Here is a 19,890-nt window from a genome sequence, read left to right as displayed (position 1 = left end):
GCCCGAAAATGGGCATGAAAAAAGAGGGCGAGAAAATGGGAAGCGCAAAGGAGCGGGTAACACGGGGAGGACGAAGAAGGGCTGGGAAAATGTGGTCACAGGGAAGGCAGGAAAATGGGGGTGCAAAGGAGAATGGGGAAAAGGGGAGCACAAAGGAGGACGGAAACAGACGCCGAGGAAGGTGAGTCAATTGGTGCAAAGGAGGACGGGAAAGTGGTAGCATAAAGGAGCGCAGAAAATTGAGGGGCAGAGATGGAGTGGAGTGTGGGGAATCTATCGTTGAAAGGGAGCAGCCCCAGGCGGGAACTGTTGGGAAAGGAGGAGCCTGTGCGCCCTGCGGGGCTGTGGCCCAGGTCCCGGTCTTCCGCGCCCCCTGGCGGCCATGGGCGGAAGCGAGGCCTTTGAGCTAGGCAGAGGAGAGGGCGTCAGCTCCTGGCCTGGAGGCTGCCCTGTGGGACAGCTTGTGGACTCTGGTATTTCCCTGTCAGACACCTCCGAATGTGCCCTCGTGCACCAAAGTCGCCGCTCAGCCCACCAATGAGGAAATCAAGGAGGGACAAATACCCTCCAGCTGCCCCAATGTAGACTCACTGCATTGATGGCAGAGACAGAATTGTGCAGCCATAGAGTGAATTGTAAATGCGAGAGGTTTGGTGAATGCAGGAAACCAGTGTAATCCATTAATAGCTGTTCAAAGGTTCTAGAAAACATTGAAAAGCTTACCTTAAAAAAACCTTATAGTGGTGCTATTAGGAGTTTCAGGGCAGTATAAATGGCTAACACACTAGCCTACTAACCAGAAGTCGCTTTGCAAGAAAGGCCTGGCTGTCTGGGGTCTTAAACTCTAGCAAGCAGCCATCTAAGATGCATCAATTGGTCTCAACCCACCTGGAGCAAAGGAGAACAAAGAACACCAAAGACACAAGGTAATTATGAGCTCAAGAGACAGAAAGGGCCACATAAACCAGACACTACATCAGCCTGTAACCAGAAGAATTAGATGGCGCCTGGCTACAACCAATAACTGCCCTGACAGGGAACACAACAAAGAATCCCTGATGGAGCAGGAGAACAGTGGGATGCAGACCTCAAATTCTTGTAAAAAGACCAGACTTAATGGTCCGACTGAGACTAGAGGGACCCGGGAGATCACTGTCCTCAAACCTTCTGTTAGCCCAAGACTGGTACCATCCCCAAAGCCAACTCTTCAGACTGGGATGGGACTGGACTATAAGATAGAAAATGATACTGGTGAAGAGTGTGCTTCTTGGCTCAAGTAGACACATGAGACTACATGGGCAGCTCCCGCTTGGAGGTGAGATGAGATGGCGGAGGGAAACAGGAGCTGGCTGAATGGACACGGGGAATACAGGATGGAGAGGAGGAGTGTGCTGTCTTATTAGGGGGAGAGCAACTAGGAGTACATAGCAAGGAATGTATAAGTTTTTGTATGAGAGACTGACTTGATTTGTAAACTTTCATTTAAAGCACAAGAAAGAAAGTCCTGGCAATCCACTTCAGAAAAATCAGCCATTAAAACCTATGGAGCGCAGTTCTACTCTGACACACAGGACAGGAGTCAGAGTCGATTTCATGGCAACTAGTAACTTGTATCAAGCTACTAGAAGGACATTTAAATATCACTGTAGAAATAACAGAATAACCAGTCAAATATCTCCTTAATAACAGAACTTAGGGTGCGTTAAGGTAGTCCTAATTTATTTCTCCACCTTCTTTGTCTCCTTTCTTATATACCTAGAAGATCTTTTTTAAAAGTATGATCTCCAAGAAAATGGAGTACATCAAGGTGTCTTGTGTGTGTGTGTGTGTGTGTGAGTGAATGCCCATGCATGTGTGCTGGGGAAGAGCGTGAGGGGAATCTACCTCCAGGATGCCAGTGCCCAGAGTGATCCACTCAGAAGCTTGCCATTTTTCTGCATAAACTGCCCAAACTAATTTGTACAGCCATTGAATAGAATTAAAATATCAGCCACTAGCTTTTCCCACTGACAAAATCGTTTTGATTCTACTAGACTCCAGATTTTAGGGTTCATGGAACTGGGGTGACCCACCCAGGCCATCTGCCCTCAGGGGTCCTTTGGAACCTTAAAGGAACTATTTCCCTGGAGCTACCTTCAGGTCAGACACTAGCTTAGTAAGAAGATTAGTGGTGACATTTGGCCTCAGGCATTGGGCTGTTTTGGAAAAAGATGTCTGTGCAGCCAGCTTCCAGAAGCAGGGACTCTAGGGTCTGAGTAGAGGCTGTGTTTTAGGATGTATGGCCTGTCCTTGGTGATTCTCTTTCTGTAACTGAGGAGCCCTGAAACCCTGCTTCTGCTTTGATGTTACCTCCTGAGAAATTAACATAGCCATGACTTACATTACCCACTTTCACTGTCTCCTCTTTGAAGCCCCTTCCCGAATACTTGGGTTAATGCTGCCCCATTTGAATTGTATCTACTTACAATTAATATTTTCTGTTACACTAATTTTTGGTGTTTCTCTAAGCATTTAGGTTTTTGACACCATAAAAGCAGAAACATTTTGGTTTCTCCCATTTATAGGTAGCAGCAGTTGCCTAATCATATTTCTATGATTGGAGTTTGTTGGGAATACTTGAGGGAGGCTGTATCGTTAGTTACCTAGTGCTGCTATAACAGAAATACCACAAGGGTGTGGTTTTAACAAACAGAAATTTATTTTCTCATAGTTTAGGAGGCTTGTTGTTGTTAGGTGCCGTCATGTCGGTTCCAACTCAAAGTGACCCCATGTACAACAGAGTGAAATGTTGTCCAGTCCTGTGCCATCCTCCCAATTGTTGTTATGCTCGAGCCCATTGTGGCAGCCACTATGTCAATCCATCTCGTTGAGGGTCTTCCTCTATTTCACTGACCCTCTACTTTACCAAGCATGAAGTCCTTCTCCAGGGAAGGGTCCCTCTTGATAATGTGTCCAAAGTACAAGAGATGAAGTCTTACCATCCTTGATTCTAAAAAGTATTCTGGTTGAACTTCTTCCAAGACAGGTTTGTTCATTCTTCTGGCAGCCCCTGGTATATTCAGTATTCTTCGCCAACACCATAATTCAAAGGCATCAATTCTTCTTCAGTCTTCCTTATTCATTGTCCAGCTTTCGCATGCATATAAGGCAGTTGAAAATACCATAGCTTGGGTCAGGTGCACCTAGGTCTTCAAAGCGATATTTTCAGTTTTTAACACTGAAGCAGTCTTTTGCCCAATGCAATACGTCTTTTGATTTTTTGACTGCTGCTTCCGTGGCTGCTGATTGTGGATCCAAGTAAAATGAAATCCTTGACAACTTCAATTTTTTCTGTTTATCATGATGTTACTTACCGGTCCAGTTGTGAGGATTTTTGTTTTCTTTATGTTAAAGTGCAATCCATACCGAAAGCTGTAGTCTTTGACGTTCATCAGTAGGTGCGTCAAGTCCTCTTCACTTTCAGCAAGCAAGGTTGTGTCATCTGCATATCGCAGGTTGTTTATGAGTTTTCCTTCAATCCTGATGCCCCATTCTTCTTCATATAGTCCAGATTCTCAGATTATTTGCTCAGCATACAGACTGAATAAGTATGGTGAAAGGACACAACCCTGACACACACCTTTCCTGGTTTTAAGCCATCCAGTAGCCCCTTGTTCTGTTACAACAACTGCCTCTTAGTCCATTTACAGGTTCTTCATGAGCACAATTAAGTGTTCCGAAGTTACCATTCCTCGCAATGTCATCCATAGTTTGTTATGATCCACACAGTCCAATGCCTTTGCATAGTCGATAAAACACAGGTAAACATCATTCTGGTATTCTCTGCTTTCAGCCAGGATCCATCTGACATCAGCAGTGATATCCCTCATTCCATGTCCTCTTCTGAATCTGGGTTGAACTTCTGGAATCTCCCTGTTGATGTATTGCTGCAACCACTTTTGAATGGTTTTCAGGAAAATTTTGCTTGTGTGTGGTATTAATGATATTATTTGATAATTTCCACATTCTGTTGGATCACTTTTCTTTGGAATGGGCACAAATTTAGATCTCTTACAGTTGATTGGTCAGGTAGTTGTCTTCCAAATTTCTTGACATATATGAGTAAGCATCTCCAGTGCTGCATCAGTTTGTTGAAACGTCTCAAATTGGTATTCCATCAATTCCTGGAGCCTTGTTTTTCTCTAATACCTTCAGCGCAGCTTGAATTTCTTCCTTCAGTACCATTGGCTCTTGGTTATATGCTACCTCCTGAAATAGTTGAATGTCAATTAATTTTTTTGGTACGGTGACTCTGTGTATTCCTTCCATCTTCTTTTGATGCTTCCTGTGTCGTTCAATATTTTGCCCATAGAATCCTTCAATATTGCAACTCGAGGCTTGAATTTTTAATTTTTTTTTTCGGATCTTTCAGCTTGAGAAACGCTGAGCATGTTCTTCCTTTTTGGTTTTCTAACTCCAGGCCTTTGCACATGTCATTATAATACTTGGTCTTGTTGAGCCGCCCTTTCAAATCTCCTTTCAGCTCTTTTACGTCATCATTTCTTCCTTTTGCTTTAGTAACTCTATGTTCAAGAGCAAGTTTCAGAGTTTCTTCTGACATTCATTTTGGTCTTTTCTGTCTTTTTAATGACCTCTTACTTTCTTTATGTATGATGACCTTGATGTTATTCCACAACTCATCTGGTCTTCAGTCGTTAGTGTTCAGTGCATCAAAACTATTTCTGAGCTGGTCTCTAAATTCAGGTGGGATATACCCAAGGTCATAATTTGGCTTTCGTGGACTTGTTCTAATTTTCATTAGCTTCAATTTGAACATGCATATGAGCAATTGATGGTCTGTTCCGTGGTCAGCCCCTGGCCCTGTCCTGACTGATGATATTGAGCTTTTCCATCATCTCTTTCCACAGATGTAGTCAATTTGACTCCTATGCATTCCATCTGGCGAGGTCTGTGTGTATAGTTGTCGTGTATGTTGTTTAAAAAAAGGTATTTGCAATGAAGAAGTTGTTGGTCTTGCAAAATTCTATTATGAGATCTGCAGCATCATTTCTACCATCAAGGCCATATTTTCCAACTACCAGTCCGTCTTCTTTGTTTCCAACCTTCACATTCCAATTGCCAGTAATTATCGATGCATTTTGATTGCATATTTGATCAATTTCAGACTTCAGAAGTTGGTAAAAATCTTTAATTTCCTCATCTTTGACATTAGCAGTTGGTGAGTAAATTTGCATTACAGTCGTATTAACTAGTCTTTCTTGTGGGCGTATAAATAGTATCCTATTACTGACAGCATTCTACTTTAGGATAGATGTTGAAATAATCTTTTTTGACGATGAATGTGACACCATTCCTTCTTAATTTGTCTTCCCGGCATAGAAGACCATGTGATTGACTTAAAATGGCCGATACCAGTCCATTTTAGTTCACTAATACCTAGGATATTGATGTTTATGTGTTCCATTTTCATTTTTGATAATTTCCAATTTTCTTAGATTTATACTTCATACATTCCACGTTCTGATTATTAATGGGCATTTGCAGCTGTTTCTTCTCATTTCGAATTGTGCCACATCAGCAAATGCAGGTCCTGAAAGCTTGACTCCACCCATGCCCTTAAGGTCAACCCTGCTTTGAGGAGGCAGCTCTTCCCCAGTCGTATTTTGAGTGCCTTCCAACCTGATGGGCTCATCTTTTGGGCATTGTACCAGACAGTGTTCCATTGCATTCAAAAGGTTTTGACTGGTCAATTTTTTCAGAAATAGACTGCCAGGTCCTTCTTCCTAATCTGTCTTAGTCTGGAAGCTCCACTGAAACCTGTCCAGCATGGGTGACTCTGCTGGTATTTGAAATACTGGTGGCATAGCTTCCAGCATCACAGCAAAATGCAAGCCACCACAGTAAGACAAACTGACAGATGCGTGGGGTTAGAAGGCTAGAAGTCCAAATCCAGGGAGCCGGCTCTAGGGGAAGGCTTTCTCTCTCTCTGTCTGCTCTGAGAGAAGCTGCTTGTCTCTTTTCTTTGGCTGCTTGGTGTTCATGTGGCATGATGTCTATCTTCCCCCATTCCGTCTCTCTGCCTAATCAGCTCCATTTATATCTCCAAGGTGATCAGTTTAAGACAACCCTACGCTGGCATGGCCTCATTAACATAACAAAGTAAACCCTATTCCCAAAGAGGATTCTTAACAACAACAACAAATAGGGTTACATCCCACACATTGCCATGGAGTCAATTCCAACTCATAGAGAACCTGTAGTGTAGAGGAGAACTGCGCCATCTGGCTTCCAAGGCTGTAAATCTTTACAGAAGCTAATTGCCGCATCTTTCTCCTTCAGAGCGGCTGGAACCACCGATCTTTAGGTTAGGAGTCAAGAGCTTTAACTACTTTGCTACCAAGGACTCTTCTTCCACAAATATTTGTTAAGTGCTGTTTAATCGATCTAGCCTTATAGCAACCCAGTATATACCAGAACTAAACACTGCCTGGTCCTGTACCATCCTCACAATCGTTTTATGCGTGAGCCCGCTGTTGCCATTATGTCAATCCATCTCGTTGAAGGTCTTCCTCTTTTTCACTGACCCTCTACTTTACCAGGAAACCCTGGTGGTGTAGTGGTTAAGAGCTATAGCTGCTAACCTAGAGGTCAGCAGTTTGAATCCCCCAAGCGCTCCTTGGAAACCATATGGGGCAGTTCTACTCTGTCCTATAGGATTGCTATGAGTTGGAATCTACTCGATGGTTTGGTCTTTTCTTTTTTCTTTCCTACTTTACCAAGCATGATGTCTTTCTCCAGGGACTGGTCCCCCCAATAACATGTCCAAAGTACGTGCGATGAAGTCCCGCCATCCTCACTTGGAAGGAGCATTCTGGCTGTACTTCTTCCAAGACAGATTTGTTCATTCTTTTGGCAGTCCATGGTATATTCAATATTTTTCACCAACACCGTAATTCAAACGCATTAATTCTTCTTCAGTCTTCCTTATTCATTGCCCAGCTTTTGCATGCATATAAGGCTATTGAAAATACCATGGCTTGTGTCAGGCATACCTTAGTCCTCAAAGTGACATCTTTGCTTTTTAACACTTTAAGGTATCCACAAGTATAAACCAAAAAAAAAAAACAAAAAACCGAACCTGTTGCCTTTTAACTGATTCTGACTCATAGTGACCCTATAGGACAGAGTGGAACTGCCCTATAAGGTTTTCAAGGAGTGGCTGGTGGATTCAAACTGCCGACCTTTTAGTTAGCAACCAAGCGCTTAACTGTTGCGTCCACAAATGTAGGGGTGAGGAATTACAATACATATTTTGGAGGAAAACAATTCAATCCATAACAGAGGGAGACTCTACCAAACACTTTACTTGTCAAATCCCAGTGTCCCCACTGACTGGCTGAGTGACTTAAGCCAAGACACTCGCCTCACCGAGCCTCAGTTTTCTCGGCTGCCAAAAGAGGATAATGGTGGCTCCTGGCTCCCGCGGTCTGTGGGGCTTCCCTGGTAACCGTCATGAGACGGACTTGCATGTGGGGAGCATTCAGCCTGCACCAGCCAGCAGGGTCATCTTTTAAAACGTCTGACTCTTCTTTCAAGCACAGAATGAGTCTTGTGAAGGTTTCCACCCTTGTCTTGAAAAGGAACAGGAATAGAAGGCCTCCTGGTGGGAAGAGAGTAAAACGACTCCTGTTCCTGGGCTCCTCCAGGGAAAAGTCTTTGGCACTGATTACCTTGGGCAGGAAACAGCGGGTGGTGAATGGCGTTTATTTAAGCAAGCAGCCTGTGAAGATGAAGGAAAAAGTCCACGTTCAGAGAAGGGGCCTTTTATTTCTCAAGAATGGGGAACATATTCAGATATTGCTGGTGGCTTTGGCTTAAAAATTTTTTTTTTTTTTTTTTTTTTTAAATCTGGGTTTTTCGCTTCTCTTGAAAAATCTAAAGATCTGGCCCCACTCACTGGACCTGCCCTTCCACAAGGGGCTGAGCCCGGCCTGGAGTGGGCATGGGGACTTTCCAGTTTGCCGGTGCCCACTCCCCGCAGTTGCCTACTAGCTATGTAGGCATCTGAGCCTGTGGCTCCACAGCCAAGACAGCTATGTGGCTGGGGCGTTGTGACATCTAAGTGTGTTGCTCGGGGAGGGCAGGGCTGCAGCTGCTTTTGAAAAGAAAGTTCCCTCAGGGACAGAAAGATATGAGTCGGAATTGACTCAACAGCACGAGTTTTTTTTTTTTTTTTAAGTTAAGCATTACCTGGGAGGTAGAAACTATTTTTATGATCCTTTTACAGTAAAGAAGAGAAAACTGAGGCCAAAGGGTGCTGCACTTGTCCAAGCTTACCCAGTGAACAAGTGGCGGGGATTTGAACCAAGTTTGTCTCTTCGTCATCGTTTTACCCCGGTTATGATTTGAATTCCCCAAGTAGATTTGCTGACAAGCCTTCTGAACTCTCGGTCCATTGGCTCATATGAGTGTCTGTGAGGAGGCAGTCCTTTGGATGGCCTACGTGGCGCTCTTGAGTGAATTCCACCTCATAGCAACCCTTTAGGTCAGAGTAGAAGTGCCCCCATAGAGTTTTAAATGCTGTGAATCTTCATGGAAGCAGACTGCCACATCTTCCTCCTGTGGAGCAGCTGGCGGGTTTGAACCACCGACCTTTTGGTTAGCAGCCGAGCGCTTAACCACTGTGCCACCAGAGGTCCTTTTGGATGGCCCAAATGGCTAGAATTACTCCCCATTCCTTACCCCCGCTAGCATCTTTGGGCCTTAGAACAAACCATTGCACCTCCCCTTTAAAGCCTAATGGTCTGTCTAAATAAGCAGCAGGGCTACAGGGATACTTTTACAGCCTAATAATTCCGGGCTGGCACCCCATGTCTGACTACTCACTTTCTTGGGGTGATCAGGTGGGAAAACTTGCACTGCACTCTTTGCAGGGAAATAGACAATCCCTGGAATATAAAACCAGGTGGGAGAAGATCCTCGGGGTCCTTCGTCCACAGTGCAAAGAAAGGGGCACCCATGAAAGTTTTCCATTCTGCTCAAAAATTTTGAGATAGGGAGGACCACGCATGATGGAACATCTCCTGTTGTCCACTGTTGTCTGTGAATAATTAAAAGGTCTTTCACTATTGACAACACCAGGTATGCGTCTCGTGTGTATGACTTGATCAGGATAAATGGACGTAACACCCATGGAGTGGTTAGTACCACTGGGTGGAATTCTCATCCCAGTACTCTGGTGGGTACTCAGGGTCTGGAGATAGACTTTAAGGCAAGCTGCGTGTGCAGTGCGGTCAGTGGGGTAGCAAGGAGGGCCTGATCCCGTCGGACCATGGTGTTTTGAAAGCGTAAAGGTGCAAACCTCCCAATCTTTGTTCCAGAGTGGAAATGTCAGCCCAGGAGATAAAGAGTTGGAAACCCATTGTCTTGGTTACCTAGTACTGTTATAACAGAAATATCACAAGTGGATGGCTTTAACAAACAGGAGTTCATTTTTTCATAGTTTATTGTTGTTGTTGCTAGATACCGTTGAGTTGGTTCTGACTCATAGCGATCCCATGTACAACAAAATGCAACGCTGCCTGGTCCTGCGCCATCCTCATAATTCTTGCTATGCTCGAACCCATTGTTGCAGTCACTGTGTCAATCCATCTCATTGGGGGTCTTCCTCTTTTTCTCTGACACTCTACGAAGTATGACGTCCTTCTCCAGGGACTGATCCCTTCTGATAACATGTCCAAAGTATGTGAGATGTAGTCTTGCCATCCTTATTTCTAAAAAAGGAGAATTCTCTCTGCATTTCTTCCAAGACAGATTTGTTCATTCTTTTGGCAGTACATGGTATATTCAATATTCTTTGCCAACACCATAATTCAAAGACTTCAATTCTTCTTTAGTTTTCCTTACTCATTGTCCAGGTTTTACATGCATATGAGGTGATTAGAAACACCATGGCTTGGGTCAGGCACACCTTAGTCTTCAAGGTGACATCTTTGCTTTTCAACACTTTAAGGAGGTCTTTTGCAGCAGATTTGCCCAATGCAACTTGTCTTTTGATTTCTTGACTGCTGTTTCCATGGGTGTTGATTGCGGATCCAAGTAAAATGAAATCCTTGACAATTTCAATCTTTTCTGCGTTTATCACGACATCACTTATTGGTCCAGTTGTGAGGATTTTTGTTTTCTTTATGGTGAGGTGTAATCCATACTGAAGGCTGTTGCCTCCATCATCAGCAAGTGCTTCAAGTCCTCTTCACTTTTAGCAAGCAACCTGTGTATTGCAGGTTGTTAATGAGTTTTCCTCCAATCCTGATGCCCCATTCCTCTTCATATAGATCAGCTTCTTGGATTATTTCCTTAGCATACTGATTGAATAAGTATGGTAAAAGAATACAACCCTAACACATGCCTTTCCTGACTTTAAACCACACAGTATCCCCTTGTTCTGTTTGAACAACTGCCTCTTGAGCTATGTACAGATTCCTCATGAGCACAATTAAGTGTTCTGGGATTCCCATTGTTCACAATGTTATCCACAGTTTGTTCTCATCCACAGAGTTGAATGCCTTTACCTAGTCAGTAAAACACGGGTAAACATCCTTCTGGTATTCTCTGCTTTCAGCCAGAAGTCTAAATTCAAGGTGCTGGCTCTAAGGGAAGGCTTTCTCTCTCTATTGACTCTGGGTGAAGGTCCTTGTCTCTTTTCAGCTTCTGTTTCTTGGTTTCTTGGATATCTTGTATGGCATGGCATCTAACTTTCCCCATCTCTGCTTGCTTGCTAAATCTGCTCTTTTAAATCTCAAAGGAGATTAATTTAAAACACACCTTCCACTAATACTGGAGCTCTGGAAGCGTAGTGGTTAAGCTTTTGACTGTTAATCAAAAAGTTGGCAGTTCAAATCCACCAGCCTCTCCTTGGAAACCCTATGGGGCAGTTCTACTCTGTTCTATTCCGTCACTATGAGTCGGAATAGACTCTAATGCAAAGGGTTTGGTTTGGTTTTACACTAATACTGCCTCACTAACGGAACAAAGAGAACCCATTCCCAGGACCAAACCAAACCTCTTGCAGTGAAGTCCCTTCTGACTCATAGCAACACTATAGGACAAAGTAGAACTGCCTCATAGAGTTTCCAAGGTGGATTTGAACTGCCAATCTTTGAATAGCAGCTGAGCTCTTAACCACTGTGTCACTATAACCACAGGTATGGTAGGATTTATAACACATATTTTTGGGGGACACAATACAACCCATAACACCCATTTTGGACAGTTATTTGGGAGAAGTGGGGATAAGTGGAGCAAGGAAATTAAAAACCAAAAGGTCATTAAATAGACAAGAAAGAAAGAAAAGACCAGAATGGATGTCAGAAGAGACTCGGAAACTTGCTCTTGAACACAGAGTAGCTGAAGCAAAAGGAAAAAATTATGAAGTAAAAGAGCTGAACAGAAGATTTCAAAGGGCAATTCTCAAAGTATTATAATGACATGTGCCAAAGGCTGGAGTTAGAAAACCAAAAGGGAAGAACACACTCGGCATTTCTCAAGCTGAAAGAACTGAAGAAAAAATTTTAAAAATTCAAGCCTTGAGTTGCAATACTGAAGGATTCTATTGACAAAATATTGAACCACACAGGAAGCATGAAAAGAAGATGGAAGGAATACACAGAGTCACTGTACCGAAAAAATTGGTCAAAGCTCAATCATTTCAGGAGGTAGCATATGATCAGGAACCGATGGTATTGAAAGAAGAAGTCCAAGCCACACTGAAGGCACTGGTGAAAAATAAGTCTCCAGGAACTGAAGGAATACCAGTTGAGATGTTTCAACAAATGGATGTAATTCTGAAAGTGCTCACTCATCTATCCCAAGAAATTCGGAGGACAGCTACCTGGCCAACCGACTGGAAGAGATCCATATTTGTGTCCATTCCTAAAGAAAGGTGATCCAACAGATGCGGAAATTATAGAGCGATATCACACACAAGTAAAATTAAAAAAAAAATTATTGTGCTTTACCATTAGAGAAATGCAAATCAAAACTACAATGAGATTCCATCTCACTCCAACAAGGCTGGCATTAATCCAAAAAACACAAAATAATAAATGTTGGAGAGGTTGTGGAGAGGCTGGGACACTTCTACACTGCTGGTGGGAAGGTAAAATGGTACAATGACTTTGGAAATTGATTTAGCACTTCCTTAAAAAGCTATAAATAGAATTACCATATGATCCAGCAATCCCACTCCTTGGAATATATCCTAGAGAAATAAGAGCCTTTACACAAACAGATATAAGCACACCCATGTTTATTGCAGCACAGTTTACAATAGCAAAAAGATGGAAGCAACCAAGTGCCCATCAACGGATGAATGGATAAAGAAATTATGGTATATTCACACAATGGAATGCAATGCATCGATAAAGAAGTTGATAAAAAACAGTGATGAATCTGTGAAACGTTTCATTATCGTTGTTGTTAGGTGCCGTTGAGTCAGTTCCGACTCATAGCAACCCCATGCACAACAGAACGAAACACTGCCCGGTCATGCGCCATCCTTACAATCGTTGTTATGCTTGAGCTCATTGTTGCAGCCACTGTGTCAATCCACCTTGTTGAGGGTCTTCCTCTTTTCTGCTGACCCTGTACTCTGCCAAGCATGATGTCCTTCTCCAGGGACTGATCCCTCCTGACAACATGTCCAAAGTATGTAAGACGCAGTCTCGCCATCCTTCTAAGGAGCATTTTGGTTGTAATTCTTCCAGGACAGGTTTATTTGTTCATCTGGCAGTCCATGGTATGTTCAATATTCTTCGCCAACACCACAATTCAAAGGCATCAATTCTTCGGTCTTCCTTATTCATTGTCCAGCTTTCACATGCATATGATGCAACTGAAAATGCCATGGCTTGGGTCAGGTGCACCTTAGTCTTCAGGGTGACATCTTTGCTCTTCAACACTTTGAAGAGGTCCTTTGCAGCAGATTTACCCAATGCAATGCGTCTTTTGATTTCTTGACTGCTGCTTCCATGGCTGTTGATTGTGGATCCAAGTAAAATAAAATCCTTGACAACTTCAATTTTTTCTCCATTTATCATGATGTTGCTCATTGGTCCGGTTGTGAGGATTTTTGTTTTATTTACATTGAGGTGTAATCCATACTGAAGGCTGTGGTCTTTGATCTTCATTAGCAATTGCTTCAAGTCCTCTTCACTTTCAGCAAGCAAGGTTGTGTCATATGCATAACGAAGGTTGTTAATGAGTCTTCCTCCAACCCTGATGCCCCGTTCTTCTTCATATAGTCCAGCTTCTTGGATTATTTGCTCAGCATACAGATTGAATAGGTAGGTGAAAGAATACAACCCTGGCACACACCTTTCCTGACTTTAAACCAATCAGTATCCCCTTGTTCTGTCCGAACAACTGCTGCTTGATCTATGTGGAAGGTTCCTCATGAGCACAATTAAGTGTTCTGGAATTCCCATTCTTCGCAATGTTATCCATCATTTGTTATGATCCACACAGTGGAATGCCTTTGCATAGTCAATAAAACACAGGTAAACATCCTTCTGGTATTCTGTGCTTTCAGCCAGGATCCATCCGACATCAGCAATGATATCCCTGGTTCCATGTCCTCTTCTGAAACGGGCCTGAATTTCTGGCAGTTCCCTGTTGATATACTGCTGCAGCTGCTTTTGAATGATCGTCAGCAAAATTTTGCTTGCGTGTGATATTAATGATATTGTTCTATAATTTCCACATTTGGTTGGATCACCTTTCTTGGGAATAGGCATAAATATGGATCTCTTCCGGTCAGTTGGCCAGGAAACTGTCTTCCATATTTCTTGGCATAGATGAGTGAGCACCTCCAGCGCTGCATCCGTTTGTTGAAACATCTCAATTGATGTTCCATCAATTCCTTGAGCCTTGTTTTTTGCCAATGCCTTCAGAGCAGCTTGGGCTTCTTCCTTCAGCACCGTTGGTTCCTGATCATATGCTACCTCTTGAAATGGTTGAACATTGACTAATTCTTTTTGGTGTAATGACTCTGTGTATTCTTTCCATCTTCTTTTGATGCTTCCTGCGTCATTTAATATTTTCCCCTTAGAATCCTTCACTATTGCAACTCGAGGCTTGAATTTTTTCTTCAGTTCTTTCAGCTTGAGAAACACCGAGCGTGTTCTTCCCTTTTGGTTTTCCATTTCCAGCTCTTTGCACATGTCATTTTAATACTTTACTTTGACTTCTCGAGCCGCCCTTTGAAATCTTTTGTTCAGTTCTTTTACTTCATCAATTCTTCCTTTTGCTTTAGCTGCTCGTTGTTCGAGAGCAAGTTTCAGAGTCTCCTCCGACATCCATCTTGGTCTTTTCTTTCTTTCCTGTCTTTTCAATAACCTCCTGCTTTCTTCATGTATGATGTCCTTTATATCATTTCACAACTCATCCGGTCTTCAGTCACCCATGTTCAGTGCATCAAATCTATTCTTCAGATGGTCTCTAAATTCAGGTGGGATATACTCAAGGTCATATTTTGGCTCTCGTGGGCTTGCTCTGATTTTCTTCAGTTTCAGCTTGAACTTGCATATGAGCAATTGATGGTCTGTTCCACAGTTGGCCCTTGGCCTTGTTCTGACTGATGAGATTTCCATCATCTCCTTCCACAAATGTAGTCAATTTGATTTCTGTGTGTTCCATCTGGCGAGGTCCATGTGTGTAGTCACTGTTTAAGTTGGTGAAAGAAGGTATTTGCATTGAAGAAGTTGTTGGTCTTGCAAAATTCTATCATTTAATCTCCAGCATTGTTTCTATCACCAAGGCCATATTTTCCAACTACTGATCCTTCTTCTTTGTTTCCAACTTTTGCATTAAAATCACCAGTAATTATCAATGCATCTGATTACATGTTTGATCAATTTCAGACTGCAGCAGCTGATAAAAATCTTCTGTTTCTTCATCTTTGGCCCTAGTGGTTGGTGCATAAATTTGAATAATAGTCATATTAACTGGTCTTCCTTGTAGGCATATGGTTATTATCCTATCACTGACAGCATTGTACTTCAGGATAGATCTTGAAAAGTTCTTTTTGACGATGAATGCAACACCATTCCTCTGCAAGTTGTCATTCCCAGCATAGTAGACTATATGATTATCTGATTCGACATGGCCAATACCAGTCCATTTCAGCTCACCAATGCCTGGGATATCGATGTTTATGCGTTCCGTTTCATTTTTGAAGATTTCTAATTTTCCTAGATTCATACTTCGTACATTCCAGGTTCCAATTATTAATGGATGTTTGCAGCTGTTTCTTCTCATTTTGAGTTGTGCTACATCAGCAAATGAAGTTCCCGAAAGCTTTATTCCATCCATGTCGTTAAGGTCGACTCTACTTTGAGGAGGCAGCTCTTCCCCAGTCATATTCTGAGTGTCTTCCAACCTGGGGGGCTCATCTTCCAGCGCTATATCAGACAATGTTCCGCTGCTATTCCTAAGGTTTTCCCTGGCTAATGCTTTTCAGAAGTAGACTGCTGGGTCCTTCTTCCAGTCTTAGTCTGGAAGCTCAGCTGAAATCTGTCCTCCATGGGTGACCCTGCTGGTATCTGAATACTGGTGGCATAGCTTCCAGCATCACAGCAACACACAAGCCCCCATAGTACGACAAACTGACAGACACATGGGGGAAACATTTCGTAACGTGGAGGAATCTGGAAGGCATTATGCTGAGTGAAAGTAGTCAGTTGCAAAAGAACAAATATTGCATAAGACCAGTATTATAAGAACTTGAGAAATAGTTTAAACAGAGAAGAAAATATTCTTTGATGGTTACTAGAGGGGGGCAGAAGGGAGGGTGGGAGAGGTGTATTCACTAATTCCATAGTAGATAAGAACTACTTTAGGTGAAGGGAAAGACAACACACAATACAGGCGAGGTCGGCACAACTGGATTAAACCAAAAGCAAAGAAGCTTCCTGAATAAACTGAATGCTTTGAAGGCCAGGGTAGCAGGGGCGGGGGTTTGGGGACCATGGTTTCAGGGGACATCTAAGTCAATTGGCATAATAAAATCTATTAAGAAAACATTCTGCATCCCACCTTGGAGAGTGGCGTCTTGGGTCGTAAACGCTAGCAAGCTGCCATCTAAGATGCATCAATTGGTCTCAAGCCACCTGGACCAAAGGAGAATGAAGAACACCAAGGACACAAGGTAATTACTAGCCCAAAAGACAGAAAGGGCCACATAAACCAGGGACTCCATCAGCCTGAGACCAGAAGAGGTAGATGATGCTTTAATTGTGCTTTAAGTCAATTGTGCTTTAAGTGAAAGTTTACACATTAAGTCAGTCTCTCATACAAAACCTTATATACACCTTGCTATATATACTCCCAGTTGCTCTCCCCCTAATGAGACAGCACATTCCTTCTCTCTACCCTGTGTTTCCGTGTCCATTCAGCCAGGTTCTGTCCCCTTCAGCCTTCACATCTCCTCTCCAGACAGGAGCTGCCCAGATAGTCTCATGCGTCTACTTGATTCAAGAAGCCCACTCCTCACCAGTATCATTTTCCGTCTTGTAGTTCAGTCCAATCCCTGTCTGAAGAGTTGGCTTCGAGAATGGTTCCTGTCTTGGGCTAATAGAAGGTCTGGGGACCATGACCTCCGGGGTCCCTCTGGTCTCAGTCAGACCATTAAGTCCGGTCTTTTTGCTAGAATTTGGGGTCTGCATCCCACTGCTCTCCTGCTCCTTCAGGGATTCTCTGCTGTGCTCCCTGTCATGGCAGCAATCGGTTGTAGCTGGGCACCATCTAGTTTTTCTGTCCTCAGGCTGATGTAGTCTTTGATTCATGTGGCCCATTCTGACTCTATGCAACTAAATTTTGCTGAAGGTAATTCAAAAGTGGTTGTATCAGTATATTGAGAGGGAATGGCCAGAAATTCAAGCCAAATTCAGAAGAAGACGTGGAATGAGGAGTATCACTGCTGATGTCAGATCTTGGCTGAAAGCAGAGAATACCAGAAAGATATTTACCTGTGTTTTATTGACTATGCAAAGGCATTCAATTGTGTGGATCATAACAAATTATAGATAACATTGCGAAGAACGGTAATTTCAGAACACATAATTGGGCTCGTGAGGAACCTGTACATAGATCACTGCACTGGGTAACTGCAATGCTGCAAAAGTCCTCTTTAAAGCATTAAAAAGCAAAGATGTCACTTTGAGGACTAAGATGTGCCTGACCCAAGCCATGGTATTTTCATTGCCTCCTATGCATTCGAAAGCTGGACAATGAATAAGGAAGACTGAAGAAGAATTGACACCTTTGAATTACAGTGTTGGTGAAGAATATTGAATATACCATGGACTGCTGGAAGAATAAACATATCTGTCTTGGAAGAAGTACAGCCAGAATGCTCCTTAGAAGTGAGAATATCGAGACTTTGTCTCATGTACTTTGGACATGTTATCAGGAGGGACCAGTCCCTGGAGAAGGACATCATACTTGGTAGAGTATCAGAGAAAAATAGGAAGACCCTCAATGAGATAGACTGACACAGTGGCTGCAAAAATGGGCTCAAACGTAGCAATGATTGTGAGGATGGTGCAAGACCAGGCAGTGTTTTGTTCTGTTGTATGTAGTATTGCTATGAGTCGGAACTGACTCCACAGCCCCTAACAAAAACAACACAAAGAGCAATCTCCACTGCCAAGCAGATTAATGAGGAAGCTCAGGCTGGAGACACCATGAAGCATGTTATGAGCTGGGTGGTAGGCTCCATCTTAGTAGCATATCCCACCCTGGGAGATCTCCCTCACGTAACCCTGCCTCCATGTTCCACCCAGGAGGAGGTTGTGACCTCACTGGGGTGAGTGGCAATGGGCTCCTGGATATATGGGACCCTGGGTGAAAGGGATGAAAAACAAGATTTTTACCAGGCCCCCGTTGTGCTGTGACTTGGATGATGTCATAGAGGCAGGCCCCAGGATGGAAAGGCAAGATGGTGTTACTCTTCACCCCAGGAATGTGCCTGGGGGAGACCACAGAGAAAACTTGTGGGACTCTTCCTGCCTGCCTGATGCCTCCTGATTAGAGGTGTGGTGGTTCACAAAGTGGCCATGATACGGGTAGCCACATAGCCCACTATGACCCTCAAAACCCAGGTCTCATCCCCCTATGGCTCCCTCGAAGAAGGCTACGTGATTATGGTTGCTATAGAGTGGTGTTCCTAAGGAAGAAATAGATAGGATCTCGACTGTCTTAGGTATCTAGTGTTTCTATAACAGAAATACCACAAGTGGATGGCTTTAATAAAAAGAAATTTATTCTCTCGCAGTCTAGGAGACTAGAAGTCTGAGTTCAGGGCATCAGCTCCAGGGGGAGGCTTTCTCTCTGTGTTGGCTCTGGAGGAAGGTCCTTGTCATCAATCTTCCCCTGGTAGAAGAGCTTCTCAGATCAGGGACCCCCTGTCCAAAGGACATGCTATTCTCCTAGCTCTCGTTTCTTGGTGGTATGAAATCCCCTGTCTCTCTGCTCACTTTTGTCTTTTATATCTCAAAAGAGATTGACTTAAAACACAACCTAATCTTGTAGATTGGGTCTTGCTTCATTAACATAACTGCTGATAATCCCACCTCACTAACGTCATAGAATTAGGATTTACAGCACATAAAAAAATCGCATCAGATGACAAAATGGTGGACAATCACACAATACTGGAGATCATGGACTAGCCAAGTTGACACACATTTTTGGGGAGACACAATTCAATCCATAACATCTACTCACGATTTATGGGAGAGAAATTGCTTACAGGGAAGTCCTAAGAGTAGGCTAGCAATGAATAAGAAGCCTCAGATTCGGGCGGTAAGGGAAAAAGGGATTGGGGGGATGATGAGGAACCCATATGCTGTGTGCAGGAACCTCCCCTGACTCTTACCACCCTACCCACAGAAGAACTGGAATCTTTCAGTAGCTGAGGCCATGGGCACCCTCTAACAGATCTATTCAATTTCAAGTTAGCATAGGAGTGGAAGCCAAGGTCCCCACCTGCCCGCCCTCCCTCCTCCCACCAGAGGCCTATGCCCCTGTCAGGGTTGAGATGGGGGTGGCTGCCAAGCTTACATGGCTCTTCTTGATACTGGAACCCTTTGCCCTCATCCCAGGGGAGTTAGAGGGGAGGGGTGAGGGAGTTATCTCTAGCAGCCGCAGGCATTTTAGCAGGCAGGTTAAAGCCCACTTGTGGGCGGGCCATTTGGGGTCCCTTATCACGCAAGTGGTTGTATCTCCGTCCACCGAATGCATCGTCGGTATTGCTGCATTATACCAGTGCACCACCCAGAGACGCCACATTGGTTTTGGCCCTCCCCCCCACCACCCATGGTCAAATCCTCACTGTCACTGTGGGCAGAACCCTTGGTACAACAAAGCAACGACAGTGTCGGATTCCTGGTGGGGAAAAGAGATTTCTCTCCTTATTCAGGATTTGATTCCAGCTGGGGTGTTAAGGACAGCAGTTTCCCCCTACAGTCGCCCCATGTGGCCAGCAAAGAAGGCCTTACTATTGACTATCTGCACCTCAGTGTGGGAATGGATTCTCTCACCCCTGCAGTGTCCAGTGTCATAACAGTGACTGAACAAATTATGGAGACCCAGGGCATTTGGTATGCTGTTGTGGGTATTGCTAATGCCTTCTTAGCATCCCCTTGTGGGAAGAGGATCAGGGTCAGTCTGCATTCATGTGGCAAGGCACGCAATTTACATTTAACGTCCTCCCCCAGGGATACCTGAACTTCCCTGCCATTTGCCATCTGCAGATAGGGCAAGATCTGGATGCTTTGAACTTTCCAGAGGGAGGTAAATCTGTTCATTACATTGATGGTATTATACTCATTG

Source organism: Loxodonta africana, chromosome 3 (genome assembly GCF_030014295.1).
Source record: "Loxodonta africana isolate mLoxAfr1 chromosome 3, mLoxAfr1.hap2, whole genome shotgun sequence".
In the NCBI taxonomy this organism is placed as follows: domain Eukaryota; kingdom Metazoa; phylum Chordata; class Mammalia; order Proboscidea; family Elephantidae; genus Loxodonta; species Loxodonta africana.
This window is presented reverse-complemented; position numbering follows the sequence as displayed.